Genomic DNA, 9194 nt, shown 5'->3' with positions numbered 1-9194 from the left:
ATACTTATGCGACAATATTTTTACACATAGATTGGTTGCAATTAGATGGAATAGAAACTAATAAAAAGGTTTCATGAACTCAGTCATCTCACTTATTCATCTTAAAGGTAAAATTTTTAACGAATACACTACCAAAAAAATTAATAAAAAGAGGTCACATGTGAGTTTTTTATGGAGAAAAAAATTAAAGGATTAAATATGTTTTAGGTACTAATTCTATTCTAATAAGGACAAGTGTTCTAAATAGTCCATTAACAAATATTTCAATTTCATTTTACAACCAGTGACATTGATATTATTAATTTATTCAACTGTCCAAATTAATCCATATTGGCATCTTTTCATTTCAAACATATCTTTTCATCCGATTTTTATTTTTAAAACGACTAATTAAAAAAAATACAAATCCGTATCCCCTTTTCAAATCATCCAAGACCAAATCCCTTTGGTGTTGGTGCGGATAATGAATCTGAGTTGGTGATAATGAATCTAAAGGATAGTTTTTTTTTAATTGATTTTTAATATATAAATTAAATTAATTACAATAATAATTAAATAAATGTTTTATTTGTAAGAAAATAATAAATTTTGGTTATCTTTCTTAAAAATAAAAATGAGATAGAGGAGTGCTAGGATCACATCCTGTAAGAGCAACTCCAATGCTAGTTGCTTAGTGCATACGTGGAGCCTTTAGTTCCTGTCCTTAACTTTCTCAGCGCTGGAGTGAATCTATCTAATCTGGCATTCCCGTTGCTTCATTTTTGTTGTTGGTTGCTTTCTGAAGCAATAGCAGAAAGTGCATTCCTTATCATTAAAAAATAATATATTCTTGTTGAAATCTCAACCGAAGTTCACAGATTGTGTTCTTTGCTGGAAATAAGCTATATTAATACTGATTGTGTTGCATGTAGGAGAGAGAGGATGATTATGAAGGAAAAAGTTGAGAAGAGATGGGATTAAGATTTTGAGAGTGAACCTCAGATGCTATATATTAAAAAGGGACACTTATCTCTTTGTGTGATGGAAAAGGGACGGACGAAGTGGAACGGTGAGACGCTGTCGCCGATGGTCTTTACCCTTCACACGCACACTTCCCAGTTCCCACAACTCTCCATAGTGATTCTATTTAATTAATACAATTAAGCTTCTAACATGGACTAGTGAGACATGTGGTCCATGATGGTCCATGATGGAGAAACATTAATAGCCATCCGATTAATCTATGCCTTAGTAGACCCTCTACATCAGATTATTTCTCTTACCTTTCTACTTTTTTATTTTCATCCCTTTTGCAGGATATCCATCCTTGTTTTTTTTATCCCTTAATTTATAATTTAGTTTATTTTCTTAAATTACATTAAATTGACAAAGAAAAAAAGTTTTAATCTTTATTGATTTCATTAATTCATTTTAAAAATTAAATTAATTTCTTTCTTATGATAAATTTAATTAAATTTCATAAAATTAAAATTAGTAAGAAAAAAATTTAAAATAATACTTCCTCCGTTTTTTTAAGTGTTCATTCACGTCGGATTTAGTGTTCTTATTTAACTGTTCATTTGGAGTTTTAAATGTACGATTTATCGATTATATTCATCGTCAATTACTCTTATCTTTTTCAATAAAACTAATTATTGCTATACATTTGCAAAACTATTTTTTTTTCAATTTTTTTTAGTACTCCCTCCGTTCATTTTTAAGTGGTCGTTTAGAATAGTAACAACAAATTAAGAAAGTGTATTTTTGCATATTATCTTCCTATTATACCCTAATTTTGATTCATTAACAAATTAAGAAAGTGTATTTTTGCACATTATCTTCCTATTATACCCTAATTTTGATTCATTAATAAATTCGTACCCTTAAAATATCAAATGGACAATTAAATAAGAACGTTAAATCGACGTTTTTGGACACTTAAAAAGGAATAGAGGGAGTACTTAGTAACATATTAAATTTAAATTTTTTTGTACATCTACTTAAAATTGATTATCACCAAAATTACTAATTTATTTTTATTATTTTTAATCACGTTGCAATAAGACGAGTACAAAAAATATTATATAGGAATTTAAGCATAAAATTAGGAACTAAAAAAACAATAAAAAAACAATAAAAAAAATTATAGAGAGTTTAGTCAATAAAAATAAATTATAGAAAAAATATAGAAAACAATAAGCTGAATACATAAAAATAAAAATAAGAATACGAAAATAGAAATATAAATAATAACTATAGGTTTCAATTTGGACTATTACATTTAAAACGTCTCAAATTGGTCCCGTACGTTTCTGCCGTTAAATTTAAATTTTTTTGTACATCTACTTAAAATTGATTATCACCAAAATTACTAATTTATTTTTATTATTTTTAATCACGTTGCAATAAGACGAGTACAAAAAATATTATATAGGAATTTAAGCATAAAATTAGGAACTAAAAAAACAATAAAAAAACAATAAAAAAAATTATAGAGAGTTTAGTCAATAAAAATAAATTATAGAAAAAATATAGAAAACAATAAGCTGAATACATAAAAATAAAAATAAGAATACGAAAATAGAAATATAAATAATAACTATAGGTTTCAATTTGGACTATTACATTTAAAACGTCTCAAATTGGTCCCGTACGTTTCTGCCGTTACGATAAGTTAGTCCTTTCCATTAAACTTAACCTTACCTCCGTTTGAACCACTGACGTGGAAAACAAAAATGCTGATGTGGATATTAATTTACTTAAAAAATTAATTAATTTTTCTCTTAGTCATCAATTTTTTTTTACGGTATCATTTTTTTTTTCTTAAGAAAAAAAATAAGTTTCTATAATTTCAAAAACAAATTGATGCTTCAAAAAAAAAAAAGAAATAAATTGATACCGTAAAAGAAAAAAAAATTGATGCTTGAAAGATGAACATGAGTCGATGGTGAAAATCTTATTTTTTTAAGAAATTCAAAAAAAAATAAAAATTGATACAGTAAAAATTATAAAATTGATGACTAATAGAAAAATTAATTAATTTTTTAAGTAAATTAATATCACATCAGTATTTTCGTTAGCCACGTCAGCGGTTTAAACAGAGTTAAAGGTTAAATTTAACGGAAATGACTAACTTATCGTAACGGCAAAAACGTAAGGGACCAATTTGACATGTTTTAAACGTAAGGGACCAAATTGAAACCTAAAATAAACGTAAAGGACCAAATGTATAGTTAAGCCTTAATTTTTTTTACAGTAAAAATTGATACCGTAAAAAATATAAAATTGATGACTAAGAAAAAAAATTAATTAATTTTTTCAGTAAATTAATATCCACATCAGCATTTTTGTTAGCCACATCAGCGGTTTAAACGGAGTTAAGGTTAAATTTAATGGAAAAGACTAACTTATCGTAACGACAGAAACGTAAGGGACCAATTTGACACGTTTTAAACGTAAGAGACCAAATTGAAACATAAAATAAACGTAAAGGACCAAATGTGTAGTTAGCTATAACTATATTAAAAAAAAACATAAACCATATTTTTCATCAAAAATAAAATAAATAATATTAGCACCAAGTTTACTACAAACTATTATTATTAATAATAAAATAAAGTTAATTACTATCAAATTTACTAAATTACCCTAGTTTTCCTAATAAAATTTCTAATTTTCGATTAAAAACTATATACGAGACCATTATCTATTACTGATATATTACAATTGATTACCACCAAAATTACTAATTTATCCTTATTACTTTTAACCACGTTGCAAGTTTTATATCATTCATCGTAATTTCACTAAAATATATAGAAAGAATATAAGATAAATACAAACAAAAAACAAACATATAGAAAAAATATAAGATAAATAATAAAAAAAATGATACCGCTTAAAAACAAGAACAAAAAAAATTATAGATAGAAACAAAACATAACAATATATACGCATAAAAATAGGGAAAAAAAAACAATAAAAACATTATAGAAAGTTTAGTTATTTAAAAAAATTATAGAAAGAATATAGAGAAAAAAATAAACCGCATAAAGATAAGAATATAGAAATAATTAAAAAAAAAAAACTCTATAAAAAAAAATACTCTTCATCGAAACAAGAAAATAAACATAAACAATATTACTACCAATTTTACTACGAATCTCTTCACCAAAAAAAAGTCACCGAAACATAAAAAATTGGATAAATAAATTTTACAGAAAATAATACGATAGTTTCACTTATATTTAATAATATTTTATAACAAATTTAAATATTTTATTCTAAATAAATTTTTTAAATTAATATAATGATAAACTTAAATATCAAATTAAAGTCAATGAACTTGTGCGAATGCACGAGTCTTTAAACTAGTACTCCCTCCGTTTCAAATTACTTTTCATTTTAGAAAAAAATATTTGTTTCAAATTACTTGTCGTTTTGATAATTAAAGTTATATTTTGCAATTAATCAATTTTGGATCTGTGGATTTTGTGGAACGAGAAGCAATACAGTGCGTTGTTGCTGCATGGTTCTGGGTTGTTGTTGTTGTAGTTATAGTGTTGTCGTTCTTTCTTTGTATTTAATTTTTTTTTTTGGATCGAAGGCTTTGAAACAAATATAATTTAATTAGATTTTTTTTTTCTTCTATAACAACTAGTTAAAGGTTCTATTGATTTTTATTTGATATTTAAGTTTGTCATTATATTAAGGTAAAAATTTATTTAAAATAAAATATTTAAAAATTTGTTATATAACTAGTGTGCCAGGCAGGCGCGTTCCGCACCTGCCTGTGTCTAACTTATGTCCAAAACAAAAAACATGCCTTATGTTATGATGATGTTTGTTAATAAAATATTTTTGTTTGCTAAAAAAAATATGTGCCTTATGTTTTGATGAGTTTGTTAATAAGTTTTTTTATTTCTATTAAAAAATCAAGGGTATTATTGGTATTATGAAAAGTCCACACCAAAAACAATGTATCCTCTTTATATTATGTGCTGATATCGTTAAAATATAAATAAATTGTGCTATTTCTTGTAAAACTTATTAAATAAAAAATTACCAATGACAAATATTTATCCAATTTTTGATGTATTAATGACAAATAATGACCCCGTGTATATTTTTTAATAAAAAAATTAGAAATTTGATTATGAATATTTAGGGTTATTTAGTAAATTTGTATGTCCATGTTATTGTTAAAGTTATAAGCTTTTATTGTTCAATATCTATCTATTATGTCAAATCTTTGTATGTCCATATTATGTTAAAAAAATATATAAAAAGCGAGTATATTTTTTTACAAACTAAGAGCATCTAGGCATCAAAGAGTGAATAGACATCCAATTAAGTCGGGACATTTAAATACTCCCATCGTATATTTTTTTTTCAACCAAAAAAGCGGAAGCAAAGAGCTATCCAACCCAAAATATATTAAAAGTAAAGAACAAACACAAATGGAAGGACCAAACCAAAACTCCATTAAGAAGAACAAAATCTAAAATTAGACATACCTAAAAATCTAAAATGAGGCATGCCTAAAAAAAATATGAACATAGGAGACTGGACCTTACCACAAAATAAACGTAGTACCTGTCATACCCTAATTTTGTCCCACCCTTTTTTTTTTCATACACATTTTTATTTTTCTATTTTTATTATTATTGTTTATCATTATTATTAAAAATAATAATAATTAAAATAGAAGGAAGAAGAAAGGAGGTTTCACGTGATAACAACAACAGCACAGCATTGGCAGCACTTCTTTCTCCCATTCAAACTCAAAATTTTAACTTTTTCCCTAATTTGATCAAGGCTTCACCATTGATTAAAGGTGGAGCTTTTCCTTCCCTTCTTGACCACTCAAACCCTAATTTTCTAGTATAAGTAGAGGTAACATTTCAGAGCATGAGGGGGCGATTTGGAGGAGGCAAGAACAGAGAAGAGAAAAACCAAAAAACTCATCTTTTCATCACTTTTCCAAAAATTCGAAATCCATTAAAACCACCTCCAACCTTCAATTTTCTTCACCCAAATCACTCCAAACACCTCCATAAGCTTGAAACCACAAGAAAAACGAAGAAAAACCATCAACAAAAGCTTACACAAGGTTCAAAAATAGCAAAGAAAAGAGTAGGTGTTAACCCATCAAAACAAAGCTCGAAACTAGTAAGATTCTAAACACTTTTTACTCCTGAACATCATCCGAAGCTTTTCCAACCCTTGATTTTGTTTAATTCGTACAAATGTGAATTTTAAAGTTTTTTTGGGTTGTAAAGTTTCAAACTTTTTTTGAGATACAAACACCTTTTGAAAAATCTAAGTTTATATTCATTATCTACGCAAGATTTCGAGTAAAATCATATATTCATTTTCAATTTTTGAGCGAGATTTGTGGTTGTTGTTGTTAGAGGCCGTGAGCTCCCAAAGCTCATCCATGGCTCCCTCCCAAGTTTAAAACGTGTCCGTCAGATTTCATTTAAATAATCCAAGGGCCGAGATCTGTTATAGAAATATTAAATCCTGGCCGCCTGATTCGATCAAAAGGCTCAGATCTATGTCATCTACTGTGCGCCTCTGTTATCATGCCACACTGGATCCTCTCCTGTTTATTTTTTGTTTGGACGAAAATTAGTCTGGGCTGGGCCTGGTGCTGTAGATTGCTATTGCTTCACCCCCAGGACCCAGTTTTGCACCCCTAGTGGCGGTTTATTTATTTTTTAGTGCTTATTCGTATAAGTGCTTATTCAAATAAGAGCTTATTCACATAAGTGCTTATTTAGATAAGTACTTATCCATTGGAAATGATTATTTGAGTTATTGATTAATTAGTCAATTAATTAAACACTTGATTAAGTGAGTAATCATTTAAGTTGTTTGATTAAAAGTGCTTAAATGGATAAACACTTAAATAAGTGATTATTAGTTAAGTGATTAATTAATCAAAACCTCTTAAGCTTATTTTAATAAGTTCATATTTAATGTTTTGTTTACTTACTCGATTTAATACTTTCATCTCAAGTTTGTTTCTCAAAAACACTTCTTTACTTGAAAAAACCTCACAATTAAAATATATGGAATGAAAAAGGGTTAGTCTGACGTATGACTTTCTTCCCCGAATAATTCGAGACCCTGACGTATGGCTCGTGACTCGAATTATTCTCATTCTTTTTTTTTCCTAAACAATCACGATTAATCAAAATTGACCGGTTGACACAAGCTTCAGTCCATGCATATATTTATTGTTATATTTTGTCTGCTTGGCTTGTTTTTTGTTTATCTTGCTTAAACTTATCAAATCAAATCATAATTGGAATGAAAAAGGGTTAGTCTGACGTATGTCTTTCTCTCCCCGAATGATTCGAGACCTTGACGTATGGCTCGTGACTTGAATCATTCTCATTCCCCAACGCTAAAAAACATTAAAACACTTCATCATCCGCTTCATCCTTCCTTTTGATTTTCTTAAATCAAATAAAAGAACTTAAGCATAATTAGAGTGAAAAGGGGTTAGTCTGGCGTATGGCTTTCTTCCCCGGATAATTCGAGGCCCTGACGTATGACTCGTGACTCGGATTATCCTCATTCTCGGACGTTTTCATTAAAACTCCTAAAATCAACTCAACACACTCAAACCTTTTCTCTGCCCACGCGCGCAGTAAAAGTAAAACTCTTTTCATAAAAAGGGTGACGTTTTCGTCCTTTCTCCATAATACAAACCACGCTTAAGCCTCCAAAGTGCGAGCATACAAGCAGCGTTTAAATACGAGAATGCGACTTAGACATCATGCGTCTAAAAACAACGAACCCACAAACATTTTGTACCCTGAACTACGAAACCCTGATTTTCCCATTGCACCTGGGAATACGTAGGAGCAAGATTCAACATCTTGTCGGGCACAATAATAAAAAACAAACATTTTTCCCCATATCCATAATCACATAAATAATAATAAAACAAACTTTCTCTAACGATGAAGCAAGAAACAAGTAATCAATCAAACATCAAAAAACACATTAAAGCAAACAAACATTTCCCTCTAAAAGGTTCCCGTTGAGTACAACGGATGTGAGGGGTGCTAATACCTTCCCCTCACATAACCAACTCCCGAATCCATTTCTCCAACCCTCAAGGTTTTCTCGATATTTTCATTTCCCTTCTTTAGGATAAATAAAATTTGATGGCGACTCTGTTATTTTTCGAGTGTTCACACTCGAGGATATTTTTCGCACCGCGACAGCTGGCGACTCTGCTGGGGATTAAACGTTTTGAGAGTTAAGCCTAATTTAGGGGGTTTTTCGTTTGTTTGCCTTAATGTGTATGTTATCTACATATTTGCTTTTTGCTTTACTGCTTTTAATATTTTATTGCATACTTGCTTGGATATTATCTGCTTTATCTGTTCCTTCTGCTTCATCTCCTTTCTTTTTTCTTTTGCCCACTTGGGCCGGTTACGGTTACTGAGTGAAAAGTCCTACACCCGGACTTGAGGAAGACTTAGGACATAACGGTGGATTATTGTTGACCTTCCTACCGTATGGCTCGTAAGGTTGGCATGATACCCCACCTAGAGTAGATTCCCTTGACGATGTCGGTTCTCCTGACGTATGGCTCATAGGACCGATGTTTTCTTGTGGGGTCCGTGACTCTAGGAACCTTTTTAATTAACCTAGAACCCGAAACGTGTTACTAGGAACCTTTGTAGATGGGATTCATTCTTAGGGGATGTTTGTTTTGAGCCGTTGCAACACGAACATCATCTCCTAAGATTTATCTATGATTCTAGAACCCGTGTTAAACCTATAACAAACATGTGAGAATGGGATGGGTTGCAGGTAACTCTGAGCCGTTGGCCTTCAAAATTTATACCAAATATGTTCTAGTTCGCCCGATCGACTGCATGACATAATATTTTCATCCATGCATCCATAATAATAATCATGCATGTACATTTTGGTTTTCAAGGAACTAAATAGACATTAGTTACATAAGCATAAGGTTTTTAAATCATGGGAAGTAAAAGTTCGAATTTTCTTATATCCCGAAACACTTATGATAACTATGTGTCTACGGTTTCCTTAAACCAAAATGACTAAAAAAGATTAACGGATTTTTTGCTTGCATTTTCATTCGTGCATCTCATTCCATTCGTTCATATAACCAGTCATATTGCCGGCGCCGGTATTGGACAAGAAACGTCACCAAATAAGTC

This window comes from Trifolium pratense, linkage group LG1 (genome assembly GCF_020283565.1).
Source record: "Trifolium pratense cultivar HEN17-A07 linkage group LG1, ARS_RC_1.1, whole genome shotgun sequence".
In the NCBI taxonomy this organism is placed as follows: domain Eukaryota; kingdom Viridiplantae; phylum Streptophyta; class Magnoliopsida; order Fabales; family Fabaceae; genus Trifolium; species Trifolium pratense.
The sequence above is the reverse complement of the archived record's forward strand: the minus strand, read 5'-3'. Positions refer to the sequence as shown.